The sequence below is a fragment of the Zea mays genome, chromosome 2, assembly GCF_902167145.1.
Source record: "Zea mays cultivar B73 chromosome 2, Zm-B73-REFERENCE-NAM-5.0, whole genome shotgun sequence".
NCBI lineage: Eukaryota > Viridiplantae > Streptophyta > Magnoliopsida > Poales > Poaceae > Zea > Zea mays.
The window spans coordinates 67,258,095-67,282,768 of NC_050097.1; the positions used below are offsets into that span (position 1 = coordinate 67,258,095).

The following is a 24,674-nucleotide window of genomic DNA, read 5'->3' on the forward strand; positions in this document are numbered from 1 at the left end:
TGGGTCACAATTTGTATCGACTAAAGAAATAGTAGGAATCCCCAAAATGGCACATTCCTGAAGAGCTATATACTCTTTTTGCTGATCAAGGACGATCACAATGTCAGGCAACCTCGTCATATATTTGATCCCGCCGAGATATCTTTGCAAGGTAGATAATTTTCTCTTTAAGATTGCCGCATCTCTTTAAATCGAGATCCAGTGATATAACGTAAGGTCTTCCAAAAGTAGAACAAATCTTCGAAGCGCGTTCAATTGATTCACTATCGCCGAATCTCGAAAGGAGAATTGAGGATTGGAATGATAGTATGAGCAGTTTTTTGGAATTGTCAATATACTCTTCGAACTAGATCAAAGAAAAGAGTCTTTACTACTTTTCTGTTATGCTTTCATAGGATTTTTTTTAGTTGATGGTTAGGTTAATTCACGGATCATCCCCTACTTTTAAGCTTTTTAAGGTTAAGGAAATTCGTTTAAAGGGTATAGAATACGAATAGACTAATAAAAAGGAATCTAAATTAGTTCAGTACAGGTATTGATTGCTATAACAGGAAAAAGAGTCCAATTTCATTTTTTTTGTAATTTTAACTCTGTGCTTCGTTTAGTGTTCAGACCAAAAATGTGGGCATCTCGCACTAAACTAAGTCATAAAATTGCAAAAAAAAATGGAGACATTTTCAAAAAAGAAATGAATGAATTTAGTAGAAAAGTACTTTATCGGATTCGAACCGATGACTTCTGTCTTACCAAGGCATTATTCTACCACTAAGCGAAAAGCCCTTTATCGGATTTGAACCGATTACTTATGCCTTACCATGGCATTACTCTACCACTGAGTTAAAAGGGCTTTTTATTCAATAATTAGCCACTTTCATTTACCATTATGGGTCTACTGCATAATGTACATATTACATGTATATATTAATGTACATAATATATGTATATATAGAGATATGTAGAGATTTTCTTTTCTATATATCGAGATCGAGATATCGAAGTTTATTTATGGCGAGGTTTAAAATCTTGAGAAAATTAAGAAAAATAAGAAAATCTTTCATATTATCTCTTATCACTTGCACAAAGTATAGGTATTTATTATTATATAAATAAATACATATACATATCATGTATAATAAAATACATGAACAGAGAATTGACACACCCAAAAATTATTATATATATCGGATACACTTGAAGAGGCTAAGTTCATAGGTATGTAAACACGATCTCGTACGACTCACCAAACCAAAGTCCGGAAGTTCCATTTTTTTTGTTAAGAAGAGAACAAATATGTATCAATTGTTGAATCGGATACAACAATGGGCCAAAAAGGCCAAAGGGGCAATAAGAACTGCTGTTAAAAAAATGATAAACTTTTTTTTATCTTTAGGCTATTCACTTTTCACGTGCTCAGAATGTTCTGCAGAATTAGGGACTTTTTTCTTCTATTGGCTGATCTTATGATGAGAACTTTCTCCATTTATGTTTTATTTCCCCTAATTCTAATTGGGTGGGGTATAAAGGAATTTGCGCTCTTCATATACCCCTATGGCTGGATAGTAATTTTCAGTGATATACTTCTTATCTGTTTTGGTGAGAGATTGAAACAATTTTTAGCAGGCATCTTTTGGAAAAACTTTCGAGTTCAAAACTTTTTCATTTTTCTTAAAAAGTTTTGGACGGATTTGTTGAAACGATTTTCAACAGGTACCCCTTGGAAATGGGGTACTTGACTATTCTACAAGGATTATAGTGGATTTGGAACAAACTATGTTGGAGTTTTATCAACAATTTTATTCTAAAAAAAAGGGTTGGGAGTCGAATTTATACTGCAGAGTATCAAAATTATACTACTGCCTCCTAAATCAATAATTCGTAGTGCTTTTGCCTTTCTTGCGTACTCCTGGTGAACCAGTTGCTAGCCATATGTTTAGGAGGCTTTTTTCTCCAGGTACTGGTACTAAGCCGCTTTGCCATCTCTTCATCTTCATCTGCAAAGAATTCTCGACGTGAAAACACAGAGACAAAGGCCTGATCTTTGAATAGGAAAAAGAATGGATCCGAAGGTCCCAAATCAATTGGCTTATTCGAAAAAAGCCTTCTTCTTTGAAAGATATATCTCGTGTCTGATACTGCATTGTTCCACTCTGCAAGAAGTCCGAATCAGTCTCTTGCACCTCCCCCCTTTTTCAGCAACTATGGTTGCTGCGGGGATTTTTCTTCTAGCTAGACTTCTTCCTCTTTTCATATCCCTACCCTGGATAATGAGTTTCATTTCTTTAATAGGTACAATAACACTCTTCTTAGGAGCCACTTTAGCTCTTGCTCAGAGAGATATTAAAAGAAGCTTAGCCTATTCTACAATGTCTCAATTGGGTTATATGATGTTAGCTCTAGGTATAGGTTCTTATCAAGCTGCTTTATTCCATTTGATCACTCATGCTTATTCGAAAGCTTTATTGTTCTTAGGATCCGGATCCGTTATTCATTCAATGGAACCTCTTGTTGGATATTCACCAGATAAAAGTCAGAATATGGTTCTTATGGGTGGTTTAAGAAAATATGTTCCAATTACAAGAACTACTTTTTTATGTGGTACACTTTCTCTTTGTGGTATTCCACCTCTTGCTTGCTTCTGGTCCAAAGATGAAATCCTTAGTAATAGTTGGTTGTATTCACCCTTTTTTGGAATAATAGCCTCTTTTACTGCAGGATTAACTGCATTTTATATGTTTCGGATATATTTACTTACTTTTGATGGGTATTTGCGTGTTCATTTTCAAAATTACAGTAGTACTAAAGAAGGTTCGTTGTATTCAATATCCTTATGGGGAAAAAGTATATCCAAAGGAGTCAATAGGGATTTTGTTTTATCAACAATGAAGAGTGGAGTTTCTTTTTTTTCACAAAATATACCAAAAATTCCTGCTAATACAAGAAATAAGATAGGATCCTTTAGTACTCCCTTTGGGGCTAAAAATACTTTTGTCTATCCTCATGAAACGGGATTTTTTCTATACTAGGGTTTTTATCCTAGGTATAAGAAGATTAGCCGAACTAACGCATTTTTTTGATAAAGGTGTCATTGATGGAATTACCAATGGAGTAGGTCTTGCTGGTTTTTGTATAGGAGAAGAAATCAAATATGTAGGGGGAGGGCGAATATCGTCTTATCTATTCTTTTTTTTATGTGATAGGGCCTCGTTGCTAAGTGCTACAAGATCTAGTGCACTGGAACTCGTGGTTATGGACCCGAATCCTTTAGTATGGAACATTGTCTTTTCCAAGTAAAAACCCCTAGTATATGAAAGAATGAAAAGGTGCTTTCGTTCTTGTGGAATAAGAAGCCCTCGTACCTTAATGAAAGGAAAATAGGAATTTTTCGTTAGGTATTTGACCAAATAGGATTGTCCAGTTCCTATAGAACCTATCACTAAAATACCCGATAGGGCTAAGCGGAACGAAAAGGGTTTTCCATGAGATGGTAAATGAAAACGATTAGCCCCACACGAGGTTTGGGAATAAGTGATTGTCTGATAATGAGCAAGGAATATACGTCTTTCTGCTAAAGAGAATCTATTAAACTCATAATTCATTAGATCCTTGTTAGCAATGTCAACTAGGTATCATAAGTAAATGGATCTCGGTTGTTCAATCCTTTGATAACCAAGGTCATTCTTTGCTAAAGAGAAATGATCACTATGGGTCAGACTCAATAGAATTGGATCCATTCCAAATAGCGAGAATTAGGATTCTTGATCCCTCTCAGTCTCTCTTTCAATTCGAGGATCCGGAGAGGTGTTTTCATAGTCATCTCCGAATATTTGCCATCTCCGAATATTTTCGATTTCATTTTTCTATGATATGTCTTTCTATATGAAAATTGGTTATTTACGATGTACGATGATCCCTGTTAAGCATCCATGGCTGAATGGTTAAAGCGCCCAACTCATAATTGGTAAATTTGCGGGTTCAATTCCTGCTGGATGCACGCGAACGGGAACGGTCTATTGGAATTGGCTCTCTATCCATGGAATCTCATCCATCATCCATACATAACGAATTGGTATGGTATATTCATACCATAACATAAGAACAATAAGAACTCGAATTCTTATCGATACTGGAACTCAGAGCATAGGGGGGAAAGTCGATTTATGGATGGAATCAAATACGCAGTATTTACAGAAAAGAGTCTTCGTTTATTGGGAAAGAATCAATATACTTTTAATGTCGAATCGGGATTCACTAAGACAGAAATAAAGCATTGGGTCGAACTCTTCTTTGGTGTTAAGGTAGTAGCTGTGAATAGCCATCGACTACCCGGAAAGGGTAGAAGAATGGGACCTATTCTGGGACATACAATGCATTACAGACGTATGATCATTACCCTTCAACCGGGTTATTCTATTCCACTTCTAGATAGAGAAACGAACTAAAGGAGAATACTTAATAATACGGCGAAACATTTATACAAAACACCTATCCCGAGCACACGCAAGGGAACCATAGACAGGCAAGTGAAATCCAATCCACGAAATAAATTGATCCATGGACGGCACCATTGTGGTAAAGGTCGTAATGCCAGAGGAATCATTACCGCAAGGCATAGAGGGGGAGGTCATAAGCGCCTATACCGTAAAATCGATTTTCGACGGAATCAAAAAGACATATCTGGTAGAATCATAACCATAGAATACGACCCTAATCGAAATGCATACATTTGTCTCATACACTATGGGGATGGTGAGAAGAGATATATTTTACATCCCAGAGGGGCTATAATTGGAGATACTATTGTTTCTGGTACAAAAGTTCCTATATCAATGGGAAATGCCCTACCTTTGAGTGCGGTTTGAACTATTGATTTACGTAATTGGAAGTAACCAATTAGGTTTACGACGAAACCTAGAAATCGATCACTGATCCAATTTGACTACCTCTACGGGATAGACCTCAACAGAAAACTGTTGAGTAACGGCAGCAAGTGATTGAGTTCAGTAGTTCCTCATAGAAAATTATTGACTCTAGAGATATGGTAATATGGAGAAGACAAAATTGTTTGAAGCACGCACAGAACCGGAAGCGCCCCTTGTTTCAAAGAGAGGAGGACGGGTTATTCACATTTAATTTGATGGTCAGAGGCGAATTGAAAGTTAAGCAGTGGTAATTAAGACCCCCGGGTGAAAATAGGGATGTCTCCTACGTTACCCATAATATGTGGAAGTATCGACGTAATTTCATAGAGTCATTCGATCTGAATGCTACATGAAGAACATAAGCCAGATGACAGAACGCGGAGACCTAGGATGTAGAAGATCATAACATGAGCGATTCGGTGGATTTGGATTCCTTTTCTATATATCCACTCATGTGGTACTTCATCATACGATTCATATAAGATCCATCTGTCTAGAGATCGTCATATACATCTAGAAAGCCGTATGCTTTGGAAGAAGCTTGTACAGTTTGGGAAGGGGTTTTTTGAGAAAAAAGAAGAATCTACTTCAACCGATATGCCCTTAGGCACGGCCATACATAACATAGAAATCACACGTGGAAGGGGTGGGCAATTAGCTAGAGCAGCAGGTGCTGTAGCGAAACTGATTGCAAAAGAGGGTAAATTGGCCACTTTAAGATTACCATCTGGGGAGGTCCGTTTGGTATCCCAAAACTGCTTAGCAACAGTCGGACAAGTGGGTAATGTTGGGGTGAACCAAAAAAGTTTGGGTAGAGCCGGATCTAAGTGTTGGCTAGGTAAACGCCCCGTAGTAAGAGGGGTAGTTATGAACCCTGTGGACCACCCCCATGGGGGTGGTGAAGGGAAAGCCCCCATTGGTAGAAAAAAACCCACAACCCCTTGGGGTTATCCTGCGCTTGGAAGAAGAACTAGGAAAAGGAAAAAATATAGTGATAGTTTTATTCTTCGTCGCCGTAAGTAAATACGTAACTAGGAATATGGAAAATTGCATTTTTGGAATTTGCAATAATGCGATGGGCGAACGACGGGAATTGAACCCGCGCATGGTGGATTCACAATCCACTGCCTTGATCCACTTGGCTACATCCGCCCCTTATCCAGCTAAAGGATTTTCTCTTTTTTCCATTCATTATTATTCTATTTATTCTGACCTCCATACCTCGATCGAGATAGTGGACATAGGATGCCACTCTTTAAAATGAAAAAAAGGAGTAATCAGCTGTGACACGAAAAAAAACGAATCCTTTTGTAGCTCGTTGGGATCCTAGAGGACGAATATAGGACTCTAGAGAAAGACTCAGAGGAAGAATATGGGAGCCTAGAGAACAAATATAGGACTCGAGAGGGAGAGGGCGAATATGAAATCCTAGAGGAAGAATCAGAAGAAGAATATGGGAGCTCTGAAGATGGCTCAGAGAAGGAATATGGGACTTTAGAAGAAGACTCAGAAGAAGACTCAGAGGAAGACTCAGTAGGACTTGGGTTCAAGCTTTCCCCAGCCCCTTTTCATCAATGGACTCCTGACGTCTACGAAGGAGTGTGGTTCGTTCGACAAATTCCTACCTCTATCTGAGGTGTTTGGGTTTTGCAAAACTCCATAGACATGCAGAAGAGAAATGCTATCCCCACTCCGACCAAGACAGAACTTTTACCAAAAGTTTATTGTGATCTTTTTGTTCAAATAACAATGTTGGGTCTTTGAAACAGTTCGAATCATTTCGATAATAATCTGTTTGATCTGTTTTACCGAGAAGGTCTACGGTTCGAATCCGTATAGCCCTAATATATACGTCTTTTTTCCATTTTAGGATGGATATCTTATGTTTCCTTTAGTATAGTTTTCTTTTCCTTATTTAGTACTTGTTTATAGACTCGACGGTCGATTGCGCCATAGAATAGAGATAAAAGCATTACCATAGGCTCATTCATCGAAACGCAAATCAGAGAGACAGGAAAAGAAAAAAGAATTTTGATCAAATCAATAGAAGGAAGGATCCCTTACCTGATTTGAATTTCATCCTCCTTTAAATAGGATATGCTCTAAGTCTTCCCATACTTTCCTATAATGACTGCAACGATTTTCTCCATTTTGCGAATTCCTATTTTATTTGAAGTATATTACTATCATATACATTATCTAAATCGATCCACTTTAAATAAAATAGAAAAAATCGAAAGAAAAAAAAAAGAAAGAGTAAATAATAAAACAGGATATTCTGTTTCATAATTCTGAAATAGAGTTCTTTTTTTAGTATTACTCCTCATTAGGATGTATATATTAATTATATGACCAACTTTCTATGGGTCACATAGACATCCCAATAAGCAGTAGAAGTAGAAATGAGATGGAGAAAAGAGGATCTTAAATAAAAAGGATCCCATATTTAAATTTAGGAAAAAGAGCGTTTGCTTGGTTTTTATTTTATTAGGTTACTATCCATATACGCTTTTTGGGGTCTAAAGATGAGAGCAAATCCATAAAAAAGGAGTCGGCAAATGGAGTGAGAATGAGGTGGATTCTTTCCAATTATATACACAAACAAAGTTGGAACTAGAAAATGGAAGGTGTCGGCCTTTCGAGACCGGGGGGTCCCTAAGCCGACGAGTGAGTGTGCTGCGTGCCCCAGCCCAGATGGGTCGAGCGCGTGGGCGAGCGCGAAGGGGGGAGAGGCGAGGTGGCCGGAGACGGGCGTGAGAGAGGTGGAAGTCCCGCGGCCTTCGTGTTCGTCCCGCGCCCACGTCGGGTGCGCTTGCGGTAGGGGGGTTACAAGCGTCCACGCGGGTGAGGGAAGCGAGCGGCCTCAAGAGAGCGCCTGTCCCGTCCTCGGTCCCGCGCGGCCAACCTTCTCTAAGAAGGCCCTGGTCCTTCCTTTTATAGTCGTAAGGAAAGGATCCAGGTGTACAATGAGGGGTGCAGCAGAGTGCTACGTGTCTAGCGGAGGGAGAGCTAGTGCCCTAAGTACATGCCAATGTGGCAGCCGGAGAGATCTTGGCACCCTGCTGGCGTGATGTCATGGCTGTCGGAGGAGCAACGGAGCTTGGCAGAAGGACAGCTGTCGGAGCGGTCGAGTCCTTGCTGACGTCCACCTGCTTCCGTAAGAGAGCTGAGAGTCGCCGCCGTCATGGAGCTTGGGAGGCGCCATCATTGCCTATCTGGCGGGGCTGGTCAGATGTGACACCGGTCTTGTTCTTTGCGGCCCGAGTCGGCTCGGGGTAGAGTGGTGATGGCGCTCCCTGCTGACGTGGCGGGCCTGCGCCCGAGGCCGGGCGACGTGGGGGCTCCTCCGAAGCTGGGGTCGAATCTGTCTTCCGTTGCCGAGGCCGAGTCCGAGCCCCTGGGTCGGGCGAGGCGGAAGTCGTTCGGCAGAGGCCAGGGCGGAGTCCGAGCCCTGGGGTCGGGCGAGGCGGAGTTCGTCGTCTTCCGGGGTCGAGCCCAAGCCCGAGCCCTGGGGTCGGGCGGAGCGGAGTTCGCCGTCTTCCGGGTCTTAGCCCGAGTCCGAGCCCTGGGGTCGGGCGGAGCGGAGTTCGCCGTCTTCCGGGTCTTAGCCCGAGTCCGAGCCCTGGGGTCGGGCGGAGCGGAGTTCGCCGTCTTCCGGGTCTTAGCCCGAGTCTGAGCCCTAGGGTCGGGCGGAGCGGAGTTCGCCGTCTTCCGGGTCTTAGCCCGAGTCCGAGCCCTGGGGTCGGGCGGAGCGGAGTTCCCTATGGCGCCCCTGGCGAGGCCTGACTGCCTGTCAGACTCACTCTGTCGAGTGGCACCACAGTCGGAGTGGCGCAGGCGGCGCTGTCCTTCTGTCAGACCGGTCAGTGGAGCAGCGGAGTGACGGCGGTCACTTCGGCTCTACCGGGGGCATGCGTCAGGATAGAGGTGTCAGGCCACCTTTGCGTTAAATGCCCCTGCAACTCGGTCGGTCGGTGCGGCGATTTAGTCAGGGTTGCTTCTTAGCGAAGCCAAGGCCTCGGGCGAGCCGGAGATGTGTCCGCCGTTAAAAGGGGGGCCTCGGGCGAGACGGAAGTCCCTCGAGGCCGGCTGCCCGAGTCCGAGGCTAGGCTCGGGTGAAGCGTGATCGAGTCACTCGTATGGACTGATCCCTGACTTAATCGCACCCATCAGGCCTCTGCAGCTTTATGCTGATGGGGGTTACCAGCTGAGAATTAGGCGTCTTGAGGGTACCCCTAATTATGGTCCCCGACAGTAGCCCCCGAGCCTCGAAGGGAGTGTTAGCACTCGCTTGGAGGCTTTCGTCGCACTTTTTTGCAAGGGGACCAGCCTTCCTCGGTTGCATTTCATTCCGGTGGGTGCGCGCGAGCGCACCCGCCGGGTGTAGCCCCCGAGGCCTCGGAGGAGTGGTTTCACTCCTTCGAGGTCTTAATGCCTTGCGTAACGCTTCGGCTGGTCTGGTCGTTCCCTCATGCGAACTGGCCGTAGCCCGGGTGCACGGTCGAGGCCCAAGTTCTCGGGCTGGTATGTTGACGCTGTCAACGGTTCGGCCGGAGCCGGGTTTGCGAGAGCAGCCCCCGAGCCTCCGCACAGGGCGAGAGGACGATCAGGGACAGACTCGACTTTTTGCATACGCCCCTACGTCGCCTTTCCGCAAGGAGGAGGGGGGGAGTGCGCCATGTTACCCTCGATGGGCACCGAACATGGTGTCTCCGGTGAGCTGCAAGCGGGTAATCCGAGTGGACGTCCGTGCCCCGTTCGTTGGGGGTCGGCTAGGGGCCCAGAGGCACGCCCAAAAGTACCTACGGGTGATCTGCCGGACCCGGTCCCCTGGCGACGGGGTCCGAGGGCTCGATGCCTCCCTCCGATGGGATTCCGTTACAAGATCGCTCCCGCTGGTCTCGGAAATGTCCTAGGGTACCTCGGGAGCGCAGCCCGAGCCTCGGTTATGTATCGAACGTACCCCGGGTCATCCCTCGCTCGGCGTCTGAGGCGACTGTGAACCCTTCGGGGGCCAGCCTTCGAACCTCTGATCAGTAATGGGCGCGGAGCCCGAGTAGCCTGAGGCGGCCATGGAGCCCTTTGGGGGGCCGGCCTTCGAACCCCTGACCAGTAGTGGGTGTCGGGCCCACGCGATCTGAGGCGACTGTTGAACCCTTCGGAGGGCCAGCCTTCGAACCTCTGATCAGTAGGGGGGCTCGGAGCCCGGTTCCTTCACAGGGAAGGATCCTTTTCGGGGTATCCCCCTTTCCCGGTCCCTGTTGCAAGAGATAGAGAAAGAGGAAAAAGGTAAAAGGATACGAAATCGAACGATGTGGCGTACCTTTTTTGGCGCGGTTATTACGGCGAAGGCGAAGCGTCGTCCGCTTCCCCTGCCAGAAGCGCCGCCTGTCCTGCCGCGGAGTTAATGCGACGGGGCGAGTGGTTGGAGGGGCGGCCGTTGCGCGTGCGCGAGCCGTTCGAGGAACGGATCACGGGCGCACCGTCTTCACACCGTGGGAGGAGGCTCTCTTGCTGTCCCTGGATGGGACGTGAGCCTGGCTGACGACGTGACTGCTGCTCCCGTCTGCCTGCCACCGTCATTACTGCCGGTCCACTTTCGGCCGCATTGACCGTCGCGCCAGGCTGGCGCCGCTGGGTCGTGCGCTGGGTCGCCTCGAGTCGCGGCATAGGCTCCGCAACCGAAGAGGTGCGACGGTGGCACAAGTGGTGGCGCGGCTGCTTGCATGCAGCAACTGGCGCGCTGGTTGCGTGACGCGTGGGCCTGGGCCTCCAAGCTGGCGTGTCAGAAGTCGGAGAAGCGCGTCCACCTGATCGTTGGCCACCTGGTCGCCTTGATTGTTGGCCATCTTGTATGTTCCGGGCTTCAGGACTTGGGCGATGACGAATGGCCCCTCCCAGGGGGGCGTGAGCTTGTGCCTCCCTCGGGCGTCTTGCCGCAGCCGAAGCACCAGATCGCCCACCTGGAGGTCTCGGGACCGGACCCCTCGGGCGTGGTAGCGTCGCAGGGACTGCTGGTACCGCGCCGAGTGTAGTAAGGCCTTGTCCCGAGCCTCCTCCAGCTGGTCCAGCGAGTCTTCTCGGCTAGCTTGGTTGCTTTGTTCGTTGTAGGCCCTCGCCCTCGGGGAGCCGTATTCCAGGTCAGTGGGCAAGATGGCTTCGGCCCCATAGACCAGGAAGAACGGCGTGAAACCCGTGGCTCGGCTTGGCGTTGTCCTCAGGCTCCAGACCACCGAGGGGAGTTCCTTCATCCATCGCTTGTCGAACTTGTTGAGGCCGTTGTAGATCCGGGGCTTGAGCCCTTGTAGAATCATGCCGTTGGCACGCTCTACTTGCCCATTGGTCATGGGATGAGCCACGGCAGCCCAGTCCACCCGGATGTGGTGGTCTTCGCAGAAATCCAAGAATTTTTTGCCGGTGAACTGGGTACCGTTGTCGGTGATGATGGAGTTTGGGACCCCGAAGCGATGGATGATGTTGGTGAAAAACGCCACCGCCTGCTCGGACCCGATGCTGTTCAGGGGTCGGACCTCGATCCACTTGGAGAATTTGTCGATGGCGACCAGCAGGTGCGTGTAGCCCCCGGGCGCCTTCTGCAAGGGACCGACGAGGTCCAGACCCCATACAGCAAAGGGCCAGGTGATGGGTATCGTCTGCAGAGCCTGAGCGGGCAGGTGGGTCTGCTTCGCATAGAATTGGCACCCTTCGCAGGTGCGGACAATTCTAGTGGCGTCAGCCACCGCCGTTGGCCAGTAGAAGCCTTGCCGGAAAGCATTCCCGACAAGGGCTCGGGGTGCTGCATGATGGCCGCAAGCCCCCGAGTGTATTTCTTGCAGGAGTTCCTGACCTTCGGCGATGGAGATGCATCGCTGGAGGACGCCTGAGGGGTTGCGGTGGTAGAGCTCCTCCTCATCGCCCAGTAAGACGAACGACTTGGCGCGTCGCGCTACCCGCCGAGCCTCGGCTTGGTCGAGGGGTAGCTCTCCTCGGCGGAGATATTGCAGGTACGGGGCCTGCCAATCTTGATCAGGCGTGGCCCCGCTCTGCCCTTCCTCGACGTGCAGCGCCTCGCCTTCGGGGGCCGAGGGTACCTCGGGCTGTGCCGAGGGCGCCTCGGGCCGTGCCGAGGGCGCCTCGGGCTGTGCCGAGGGTGCCTCGGGCTCGGGAGCGTCGTTGATCTTGACGGAGGGTTGATGCAGATCCTGGGAGAAGACGTCCGGGGGGACCGTCATTCGCCCCGAGGCTATTTTAGCCAGCTCGTCTGCAGTCTCGTTGTAGCGCCGAGCGATGTGGTTGAGCTCGAGCCCGAAGAACTTGTCTTCCAGGCGCCGAACCTCATCGCAGTAGGCCTCCATCTTCGGGTCGCGGCAGTGGGAGTTCTTCATGACTTGGTCGATGACGAGCTGCGAGTCACCGCGGGCGTCGAGGCGTCTGACCCCTAGCTCGATGGCGATCCGCAACCCGTTGATCAGAGCCTCGTACTCGGCCACATTGTTGGACGCCGGGAAATGGAGGCGGAGCACGTAGCGTAGGTGCTTCCCAAGGGGCGAGATGAAGAGCAGGCCCGCGCCGGCTCCCGTCTTCATCAGCGACCCGTCGAAAAACATGGTCCAGAGCTCCGGTTGGATCGGAGCTGTCGGCAGCTGGGTGTCGACCCATTCGGCCACGAAGTCCGCCAACATCTGGGACTTTATGGCCTTCCGAGGGGCGAACGAGATTGTTTCGCCCATGATTTCCACCGCCCACTTTGCGATCCTGCCCGAGGCCTCTCGGCACTGGATGATCTCCCCCAGGGGGAAGGATGACACCACAGTTACCAGATGAGACTCGAAGTAGTGTCGTAACTTCCGCCTTGTTAGGATCACAGCATACAGCAGCTTCTGAACTTGTGGGTAGCGGATCTTGGTCTCGGACAGTACTTCGCTAACGAAGTAGACTGGCCTCTGAACGGGCAATGCATGCCCTTCCTCTTGCCTCTCGACCACAATCGCGGCGCTAACCACCTGAGTGGTTGCGGCGACGTAGACCAAGAGGGCTTCTCCATCAGCTGGGGGCACCAAGACAGGCGCCTTTGTAAGGAGCGCCTTCAGGTTCCCGAGGGCTTCCTCGGCCTCAGGGGTCCAAGCGAAACACTCGGCCTTCCTTAAGAGGCGGTACAGAGGCAGACCTCTTTCGCCAAGGCGTGAGATGAAGCGGCTCAGGGCCGCAAGACATCCCATGACCCTCTGTACGCCTTTTAAGTCCTTGATGGGTCCCATGCTGGTGATGGCTGCGATCTTCTCCGGGTTGGCTTCGATGCCACGCTCAGAGACGATGAACCCCAGCAGCATGCCTCGGGGCACCCCGAAGACACACTTCTCAGGATTGAGCTTGACTCCTTTCGCCTTGAGACATCGGAATGTCACTCCAAGGTCGGAGAGGAGGTCGGAAGCCTTCCTTGTCTTGACTACGATGTCATCGACGTAGGCCTCGACTGTGCGACCGATGTGTTCACCGAACACATGGTTCATGCACCGCTGGTACGTCGCGCCCGCATTCCTCAAACCGAACGGCATGGTGACATAGCAGTACATGCCGAACGGCGTGATGAAAGAAGTCGCGAGCTGGTCGGACTCTTTCATCCGGATTTGGTGATACCCTGAGTAGGCATCGAGGAAGGACAGAGTTTCGCACCCAGCAGTGGAATCCATGATTTGATCGATGCGAGGCAGAGGGTAGGGAACCTTCGGACATGCTTTGTTGAGACCAGTGTAGTCTACACACATCCGCCATTTCCCCCCTTTCTTCCTCACAAGCACAGGGTTGGCAAGCCATTCGGGATGGAATACCTCTTTGATGAACCCCGCTGCCATCAGCTTGTGGATCTCTTCGCCAATCACTCTGCGCTTCTCCTCGTCGAATCGGCGCAGAGGCTGCCTGACGGGTCAGGCTCCGGCCCGAATATCCAGCGAGTGCTCGGCGACATCCCTCGGTATGCCGGGCATGTCCGAGGGACTCCACGCAAAGACGTCGGCGTTTGCGCGGAGAAAGTCGACGAGCACTGCTTCCTATTTGGGGTCGAGCCCGGAACCGATCCGGATCTGCTTGGAGGCGTCGCCACTAGGGTCGAGTGGGACAGCCTTAACCGTCTCCGCTGGCTCGAAGTTGCCGGCATGACGCTTCACATCTGGCACCTCTTTGGAGAGGTTCTCCAGGTCGGCGATGAGGGCCTCGGACTCGGCGAGGGCCTCGGCTTACTCCACGCACTCCACGTCGCATTCGAATGTGTGTTTGTACGTGGGGTCGACGGTGATGACCCCGTTGGGGCCCGGCATCTTCAGCTTCAGGTAGGTGTAGTTGGGGACGGCCGTGAACTTCCGTAGCATGGCCTTCCCAGTACCGCGTGGTAGGTTCCTCGGAACCCGACCACCTCGAACGTCAAGGTCTCCCTTCGGAAGTTGGAGGGCGTTCCGAAGCAGACGGGGAGGTCGAGTCGCCCGAGGGGCTGGACGCGCTTCCCAGGGATGATCCCGTGGAAGGGCGCAGCGCCTGCTCGGACGGAGGACAGATCGACGCGCAAGAGCTTGAGGGTCTCGGCGTAGATGATGTTGAGGCAGCTGCCCCCATCCATCAGGACCTTGGTGAGCCTGACGTTGCCGATGACGGGGTTGACGACGAGAGGGTATTTCCCCGGGCTCGGCACGTGGTCGGGGTGGTCAGCCTGGTCGAAGGTGATGGGCTTGTCGGACCAGTCTAGGTAGACTGGCGCCGCCACCTTCACCGAGCAGACCTCCCGGCGCTCTTGTTTGCGATGCCGAGCCGAGGCATTCGCCGCATGCCCACCGTAGATCATGAAGCAGTCGCGGACCTCGGGGTATTCTCCTGCTTGGTGATCTTCCTTCTTGTCGTCGTCGTGGGCCTTGCCACCCTCCGCGGGTGGCCCGGCCCTGTGGAAGTGGCGCCGAAGCATGACGCACTTCTCGAGAGTGTGCTTGACGGGCCCCTGATGATAGGGGCACGGCTCCTTGAGCATCTTGTCGAAGAGGTTTGCACCTCCGGGGGGCTTCCGAGGGTTCTTGTACTCGGCGGCGGCGACAAGGTCCGCGTCGGCGGCGTCACATTTCGATTGTGACTTCTTCTTGCCCTTCTTCTTGGCGCCGCGCGGAGTAGACGCCTCGGGAGCCTCTTCCGATGGGCGGCCCTGGGGCTGCTTGTCCTTTCGGAAGAGAGCCTCGACCGCCTCCTGGCCAGAGGCGAACTTGGTGGCGATGTCCATCAGCTCGCTCGCCCTGGTGGGGGTCTTGCGACCCAACTTACTCACCAGGTCGCGGCAGGTGGTGCCGGCGAGGAACGCGCCGATGACATCCGAGTCGGTGATGTTGGGCAGCTCGGTGCGCTGCTTCGAGAATCGCCGGATGTAGTCCCGGAGCGACTCTCCCGGCTGCTGCCGGTAGCTTCGAAGGTCCCAGGAATTCCCGGGGCGCACGTATGTGCCCTGGAAATTGCCGGTGAAGGCTTGGACCAAGTCGTCCCAGCTGGAGATCTGCCCCGGAGGCAGGTGCTCCAACCAGGCGCGAGCAGTGTCGGAGAGGAACAGGGGGAGGTTTCGGATGATGAGGTTGTCGTCATCCGTTCCACCCAGCTGGCAGGCCAGGCGGTAGTCCGCAAGCCACAGTTCCGGTCTCGTTTCCCCCGAGTACTTCGTGATAGTAGTCGGGGGTCGGAACCGGGTCGGGAACGGCGCCCGTCGGATGGCCCGACTGAAGGCCTGCGGACCGGGTGGTTCGGGCGAGGGACTCCGATCCTCCCCGCTGTCGTAGTGCCCCCCACGCCTGGGGTGGTAGCCTCGGCGCACCCTTTCGTCGAGGTGGGCCCGACGGTCGCGTCGATGGTGCCCGTTGCCGAGGTGGTCCGGGGCCGCAGGCGCGGTGTTGCGCGTGCGCCCGGTGTAGACCGAGGCTTCCCGCATGAATCGGGAAGTCACGGCATGAGGTTCCGAGGGGTATCCCTGCCTTCGGGAGGTAGTGCTCTCGGCCCGTCGGGCCGCAGCGCCTTCCAAGAGATCCTTGAGCTCTCCCTGGATCCGCCGACCCTCGGTAGTTGATGGCTCCGGCATCGCGCGGAGGAGCATCGCTGCGGCTGCCAGGTTCTGACCGACCCCGCTGGATGCGGGTGGCGGCCTGACCCTGACATCGTTGGCGACGCGGTGCTGGAGACCTTGGGGCAGGTGACGTATTTCTCCGGCCGGGGGTTGGCCCGCCCATACCCGTCCGACGTCCCGACGGATCGGCTCAAGCGCTCCTGTTCCCTCGTCGAGCCTGGCCTGCGCCTCGCGGACTTGCTCGAGTTGTCGGTCGTAACCCCCCGCCGGAACGGGGACCACAGCTAGCTCCCGCGGGATGTCGGCGCGAGGCGCCGGCCTAGGAAGATCACCGTCCTCCGGCATGCCGAGATGGTTGCCTTCGGAGGGATCCCCTAGCTCGATGTGGAAACATTCGCGGCTTGGGCCGCAGCTCTCGTCGTTAAGGCTGCGGCTTCCGTCGGAACAGTCGGAGAGGCAGTAGTTACATGCGGTCATGAAGTCCCGCATGGCACTGGGGTTGCCAAGTCCAGAGAAATCCCAACAGATGCTGGGATCGTCATCTTCCTCGGACCCAGAGGGCCCGTAGGTTGAGACGTCCGTCAACCGGTCCCAAGGCGACCGCATACGAAACCCCAGTGGGGTTGCACTCGCCTCAATGAGAACGCCCGCCAAAGCAAGGTTGCTAGGCGGGTTGAGGCCGAGTCGAAATGACGTAAGATGGGGATTAGTCAGTACCTTTTGGTCGACGCGGAGCGACGTAGTCGCATCGGGGACTGGTTGCGCTGTCATCTCAGGTACAAGGGCGACGTCCTGCAAGCTTTTCGCGAGCGCGCTGGCGTCGTCTTCTTGCTCGGGATCAGCGTGTCGCGGGGGGACGGCGCTTGCCTTCGTCTCGAACGCGAGGTCGACGCCCGGCGTGCCTTCCGTCTGGGCGTCGGGGGCGTCGATTCGCTCGACGGCCGACGAAGCGCGGCCTCCCGCTTGGCCTTGGTTGCCCCGCCTCCTCCTCCGTTGGCGGGGGAGAGGACGGAGCGAGCTCGAATGTTGTTCTTCCACCACGCGGGGAAGATGTCGTCGATTCCGCCGCCGGCGGGCGGGTTGTCGGCCGCCATTGTCGTTGTCGCACGGCGGTGGAAGGAGTATCATGTCGTAGCTGCCGTCGAAGGACATGAACTCAAGACTCCCGAAACGGAGCACCGTCCCGGGCCGGAGAGGTTGCTGGAGACTGCCCATCTGGAGCTTGACGGGAAGCTGTTCGTCAGCACGCAGCAGGCCCCTACCTGGCGCGCCAACTGTCGGCGTTTCGAGACCGGGGGGGTCCCTAAGCCGACGAGTGAGTGTGCTGCGTGCCCCAGCCCAGATGGGTCGAGCGCGTGGGCGAGCGCGAAGGGGGGAGAGGCGAGGTGGCCGGAGACGGGCGTGAGAGAGGTGGAAGTCCCGCGGCCTTCGTGTTCGTCCCACGCCCAGGTCGGGTGCGCTTGCGGTAGGGGGGTTACAAGCGTCCACGCGGGTGAGGGAAGCGAGCGGCCTCAAGAGAGCGCCTGTCCCGTCCTCGGTCCCGCGCGACCAACCTTCTCTAAGAAGGCCCTGGTCCTTCCTTTTATAGTCGTAAGGAGAGGATCCAGGTGTACAATGAGGGGTGCAGCAGAGTGCTACGTGTCTAGCGGAGGGAGAGCTAGCGCACTAAGTACATGCCAATGTGGCAGCCGGAGAGATCTTGGCACCCTGCTGGCGTGATGTCGTGGCTGTCGGAGGAGCAACGGAGCTTGGCGGAAGGACAGCTGTCGGAGCGGTCGAGTCCTTGCTGACGTCCACCTGCTTCCGTAAGAGAGCTGAGAGCCGCCGCCGTCATGGAGCTTGGGAGGCGCCATCATTGCCTATCTGGCGGGGCTGGTCAGATGGGACACTGGTCTTGTTCTCTGTGGCCCGAGTCGGCTCGGGGTAGAGTGGTGATGGCGCTCCCTGCTGACGTGGCGGGCCTGCGCCCGAGGCCGGGCGACGTGGGGCTCCTCCGAAGCTGGGGTCGAATCTGTCTTCCGTTGCCGAGGCCGAGTCCGAGCCCCTGGGTCGGGCGAGGCGGAAGTCGTTCGGCAGAGGCCAGGGCGGAGTCCGAGCCCTGGGGTCAGGCGAGGCGGAGTTCGTCGTCTTCCGGGGCCGAGCCCGAGCCCGAGCCCTGGGGTCGGGCGGAGCGGAGTTCGCCGTCTTCCGGGTCTTAGCCCGAGTCCGAGCCCTGGGGTCGGGCGGAGCGGAGTTCGCCGTCTTCCGGGTCTTAGCCCGAGTCCGAGCCCTGGGGTCGGGCGGAGTGGAGTTCGCCGTCTTCCGGGTCTTAGCCCGAGTCCGAGCCCTGGGGTCGGGCGGAGCGGAGTTCGCCGTCTTCTGGGTCTTAGCCCGAGTCCGAGCCCTGGGGTCGGGCGGAGCGGAGTTCGCCGTCTTCCGGGTCTTAGCCCGAGTCCGAGCCCTAGGGTCGGGTGGAGCGGAGTTCCCTATGGCGCCCCTGGCGAGGCCTGACTGCCTGTCAGACTCACTCTGTCGAGTGGCACCGCAGTCGGAGTGGCGCAGGCGGCGCTGTCCTTCTGTCAGACCGGTCAGTGGAGCAGCGGAGTGACGGCGGTCACTTCGGCTCTGCCGGGGGGCATGCGTCAGGATAGAGGTGTCAGGCCACCTTTGCGTTAAATGCCCCTGCAACTCGGTCGGTCGGTGCGGCGATTTAGTCAGGGTTGCTTCTTAGCGAAGCCAAGGCCTCGGGCGAGCCGGAGATGTGTCCGCCGTTAAAAGGGGGGCCTCGGGCGAGACGGAAGTCCCTCGAGGCCGGCTGCCCGAGTCCGAGGCTAGGCTCGGGTGAAGCGTGATCGAGTCACTCGTATGGACTGATCCCTGACTTAATCGCACCCATCAGGCCTCTGCAGCTTTATGCTGATGGGGGTTACCAGCTGAGAATTAGGCGTCTTGAGGGTACCCCTAATTATGGTCCCCGACAGAAGGGGTGCGGTTTAACCCCCAAAAAGTAACTAATTAGATGAAATTCATTCTCTAACAATAAACGAATACGGTTTATGTATGGATTCCGGTAAAATACCGGTACTCGATTTCATAAGAGTCGAATAGGAAGTTAAGATGAGGGTGGTATCATCATAAAAATGGAGTAGTATCCTAAATTATACTAATCCACGTATGATATGTATGCCTTTCCTTATCAACCGGAAGTAGTGCAAAAAAATTCTATACTGCACTGCTCTCTTTTTACTGAGAAATGCAAAAAAATAAAAGTGAAGTAAGGGTGCCCCATAGATATTTGATCTTGCCTCCTGTCCCCCCCCCCTTTTTTCATCAAAAATTTCCATGAAAAAAGAAAAGATGAATTTGTCCAGCCGCCTCAGAAACCCAAAGGTGAGGAGTTCATCCTGTACGGCCCGTGGTGCACCAGACAGTGTCCGGTGCACCACCGGACAGTGTCCGGTGCACCACGGGCCGTACAGGATGAACTCCTCACCTTTGGGTTTCTGAGGCGGCTCTCCGCTATAATTCATCGGACTGTTCGGTGTGCCAAGCGGAGCAACGGTCGCCAGCGCAACGGTCAATTTCAACGGTCGGCTGACAACATGAACAGTGTGCGGACAGTTCGCGTAGAGTCAGAGCAGCGCCAAAAGGCGCACCGGACCGTGAACAGTGGTTGTCCGGTGCGGCACCGGACTGTCCGGTGCGGCACCGGACTGTCCGGTGCGGCACCGGACTGTCCGGTGCACCAAGATGTCAGAGCTCCAACGGTCGAAACCGTCAGAACCCTAACAGTTGGGTGACGTGGCTGGCGCACCGGACAGTGTCCGATGGCGCACCAGACTGTTCGGTGTGCCCATCGACAGCAGCCCTCCCCAACGGCTGTTTTGGTGGTTGGGGCTATAAATACCTCCCAACCACCACCATTCAAGGCATCCAAGTTTCCAGCATATTGCATTCAATACAAGAGCTCTAGACTTCACTCCAATACACAAATAAGAGATCAAATCCTCTCCAAAGTCCAAAACCACTCCAAACACTTAGTGACTTGTGAGAGAGAGAGATTTTCGTGTTCATTTGAGTTCTTGTCGCTTGGATCGCTTTTCTTCTTCCCCATTCTTGTTCTCAAGGCATTTGTAATCAAAGCAAGAGACACCAATTGTGTGGTGGTCCTTGCGGGGTCTAAGTGACCCATTTGATTGAGAAGAAAGCTCACTCGGTCTAGGTAACCATTTAAGAGAGGGAAAGGGTTGAAAGAGACCCGGTCTTTGTGACCACCTCAACGGGGAGTAAGTTTGCAAGAACTGAACCTCGGTAAAACAAATCACCGTGTCATCCGCTCTATTTCTTTGGTTGATTTGTTTTTCGCCCTCTCTTTCAGACTCGGATTTATTTCTAATGCTAACCCTGGCTTGTAGTTGTGCTTAAAGTTATAAATTTCAGATTTGCCTATTCACCCCCCCTCTAGGCGACTTTCAATTGGTATCAGAACCCGATGCTTCATTAGAGTTTAACCACTCAAAGTGATGTCGGGAGAACACGCCAAGAAGGAGATCATGACCGGCGGTGACAAGTCTACAAGCCACAGGAAGGCTCCATCGGGGGAGTCCGGCAACAAGATGAAGGGATCCCCTTCACATGCCAAGTCACATCGGAGCGGCGATAAGAAAAAGAAGATGAAAAAGGTGGTCTACTATGAGACTGATTCCTCGTCGCCTTCTACCTCCGGCTCCGACACTCCGTCCGTCACTTCTAAGCGCCATGAGCGCAAGAAGTTTAGTAAGATCCCCCTACGCTATCCTCGCATTTCTAAACGCACTCCTTTACTTTCTGTCCCATTAGGCAAACCACCGGTTTTTTACGGTGAAGATTATTGTATGTGGAGTGATAAAATGAGGCATAATCTAACCTCACTCCACTCTAGCATTTGGGACATTGTTGAGTTTGGAGCGCAGGTACCATCCATGGGGGATGAAGGTTATGATTCGGATGAGGTCGCCCAAATCCGGCACTTCAACTCCCAAGCCACTACTATACTCCTCGCCTCTCTATGTCGAGAGGAGTATAATAAGGTGCAAGGGTTGAAGAGTGCCAAAGAGATTTGGGATGTGCTAAAGACCACGCATGAAGGGGATGAGGTGACCAAGATCACCAAGCGAGAGACGATCGAGGGGGAGCTTGGTTGATTCATCCTCAACCAAGGAGAGGAGCCACAAGCCATGTACAACCGGATAAAGACCTTGGTCAACCAAGTGCGCAACCTCAGGAGCACCAAATGGGATGACCATGAAATGGTCAAGGCTATTCTAAGATCACTTGTTTTTTGTAATCCTACACAAGTTCAATTAATTCGTGGTGATCCTAGATATAAGCTAATGTGTCCCGAGGAGGTTATAGGAAAGTTTGTGAGCTTTGAGTTGATGATCAAAGGCTCCAAACAAATTGTCGAGCAAGGCGGCACCTCCACACCCGAGGTGCAACCCGTCGCATTTAAAGTGACAGAGGAGAAGAAAGAAGAGTCTACCTCAAGTAGGCTCCCCATCGATGCCTCCAAGCTCGACAACGAGGAAATGGCGCTCATCATCAAGAGCTTTTGCCAAATCCTCAAGCAAAGGAAGGGGAGAGACTACAAACCCCGTTCCAAGAAGGTGTGTTACAAGTGTGGTAAGACCGGTCACTTTATAGCAAAATGTCCTATTTCTAGTGCCAGTGACAGGGGCGATGACAAGAAGGTAAGGAGGAAGGAAAAGAAGAAGTACTACAAGAAGAAGGGCGGCGATGCCCACGTGTGTCGGGAATGGGATTCGGACGAAAGCACCACCGACTCCTCATCCAACGAGGACGCCGCCAACATCGCCGTCACCAAAGGCCTCCTCTTCCCCAACGTCGGCCACAAGTGCCTCATGGCAAAGGACGGCAAAAAGAAGAAGGTAAAATCTAGAGCCTCCACTAAATATACAACATCTAGTGATGAGGGTAGCTCTAGTGAAGATGAGGATGATTTACTTGCTCTTTTTGCCAACCTAAACATGCAACAAAAGGAAAAATTGAATGAATTGATAGGTGCTATTCATGAGAAGGATGAACTCTTGGATAGCCAAGAGGAATTCCTTATTAAGGAAAACAAAAAGCTTGTTAAGGTAAAAAATGCTTATGCTCAGGAATTAGAGAAATGTGAAAAATTAATTAGTGAGCTTAGCATTTGCCATGACACTATCTCCAACCTTAGAATTGAAAATGCCAAATTAATTGCTAAGGTTGAGAAATTAAATGTTTGTGATGATTCTCTTGTCAACCTTAAAAATGATAATGCTAGTTTGATTGCTAAGATTGACAAATTGAATGAATCAATTTCTAGCCTTAAGATTGAGAATGATAAACTAATTTCTAAGGCTAAAGATTTAAATGTTTGCAATGTTTCTATTTCCAATCTTAGAAATGAGAATGCCATGTTACATGCTAAGATTGATGAATTAAATGCTTGCAAACCCTCTACATCCACTGTCGATCATGTTTCCATTTGCATGAGATGTAGAGACATTAATGTTGATGCTATCTATGATCACCTAGCTTTAATTAAACAACAAAATGATCACATAACACAACTAACTAGTAAAATCAATGAGCATGAAATAGAAAATGAAAAATTTAAATTTGCTAGGAGCATGCTCTATAATGGAAGACGCCCTGGCATTAATGATGGCATTGGCTTCCAACAGGGAGACAATGTCAAGCTTAATCCCCCTAAAATATTGTCTAATTTTGTTAAGGGCAAGGATCCCATGGCTCAGGATAACGAGGGTAACATTTTATATCCTGCTGGTTATCCTGAGCACAAGATTAGGAGAATTCATGCTAAGAAGACTCACTCTATTTCCCATCATGCTTTTATGTATAAGAGTGAAGCTTCTAGCTCTAGGCATTCTACCCATGTTAAAATGCCTAAAAAGAAATCTCTTGTTGCATCAAATGATCATAACATTTCATTTAAGACTTTTGATGCTTCTTATGTTTTAACTAACAAATCAGGCAAAATAGTTGCCAAATATGTTGGGGACAAACACAAGGGCTGCAAGACTTGTGTTTGGGTACCCAAGGTGCTTGTTTCTAATGTGAAAGGACCCAAGACCGTTTGGGTACCTAAGAACAAGGCCTAAACTTATTTTGTAGGTTTATGAATCCAAGGGCTCAAGTTGGATAATTGATAGCGGGTGCACAAACCATATGACAGGGGCGAAAAGAATGTTCTCCTCCTACGAGAAAAACGAAGATGCCCAAAGAGCTATCACATTCGGGGATGGAAATCAAGGTTTGGTCAAAGGACTTGGTAAAATTGCTATATCACCTGACCATTCTATTTCCAATGTTTTTCTTGTATATTCTTTAGATTACAATTTGCTTTCTGTCTCTCAATTATGCAAAATGGGTTACAACTGTCTTTTTACGGATATAAGTGTTACTATCTTTAGAAGGAGTGATGATTCAGTAGCATTTAAGGGAGTATTAGAGGGTCAGCTATACTTAGTTGATTTTAATAGAGCTGAACTTGATACTTGCTTAATTGCTAAGACTAATATGGGTTGGCTCTAGCATCACCGACTAACCTATGTTGGGATGAAGAATCTTCACAAGCTTCTAAAGGGAGAACACATTTTGGGACTAACAAATGTTCATTTTGAGAAAGACAGGGTTTGTAGCGCATGTCAAGCAGGAAAGCAAGTTGGTACCCATCATCCACACAAGAACATCATGACGACCGACAGGCTGCTTGAGCTACTCCACATGGATCTATTCGGCTCGATAGCTTACATAAGCATCGGCGGGAGTAAGTACTGTCTAGTTATTGTGGATGATTATTCTCGCTTCACTTGGGTGTTCTTTTTGTAGGAAAAATCACAAACCCAAGAGACTTTAAAGGGATTCTTGAGACGAGCTCAAAATGAGTTCGGATTGAGAATCAAAAAGATAAGAAGCGACAATGGGACGGAGTTCAAGAACTCTCAAATAGAAGGCTTTCTTGAGGAGGAGGGCATCAAGCATGAGTTCTCTTCTCCCTACACACCTCAACAAAATGGTGTAGTGGAGACGAAGAATAGAACTCTACTTGACATGGTGAGGACCATGCTTGATGAGTACAAGACGCCGGACCGGTTTTGGGTCTAGGCGATTAACACCGCCTGCTACTCCATCAACCGGTTGTATCTTCACCGAATCCTCAAGGAGACATCATATGAACTCCTCATCGGTAAAAACCCAATGTTTCATATTTTAGAGTCTTTGGTAGCAAATGTTTTATTCTTGTTAAAAGAGGTAGAAAATTTAAATTTGCTCATAAGGCTGTAGAAGGCTTTTTACTTGGCTATGACTCAAACACAAGGGCATATAGAGTCTTCAACAAATCCACTGGATTAGTTGAGGTTTCTTGTGACATTGTGTTTGATGAGACTAATGGCTCTCAAGTAGAGTAAGTTGATCTTGATGAGCTAGATGATGAAGAGGCTCCGTGCGTCGCGCTAAGGAACATGTCCATACAGGATGTGTGTCCTAAGGAATCCGAAGAGCCTCCATAAGCACAAGATCAACCATCATCTTCCAGGCAAGCATCTCCACCAACCCAAGATGAGGATCAAGCTCAAGATGATGAAAATGAAGATCAAGAAGATGAGCCACCTCAAAAGGAGGACAATGATCAAGGGGGA

The 24,674-nt window shown here is 50.9% G+C and overlaps 1 non-coding gene and 1 pseudogene across 1 annotated transcript; one reads left to right on the plus strand and one right to left on the minus strand.

The window, feature by feature from the left end:
- LOC109944200 (50S ribosomal protein L2, chloroplastic-like) overlaps nucleotides 1-6,209 on the plus strand; it is a 53,900-nt pseudogene extending 47,691 nt beyond the window's left edge.
- TRNAT-GGU (transfer RNA threonine (anticodon GGU)) lies at nucleotides 776-847 on the minus strand. Its single transcript has one exon. It is a non-coding gene; the product is annotated as a tRNA-Thr (tRNA).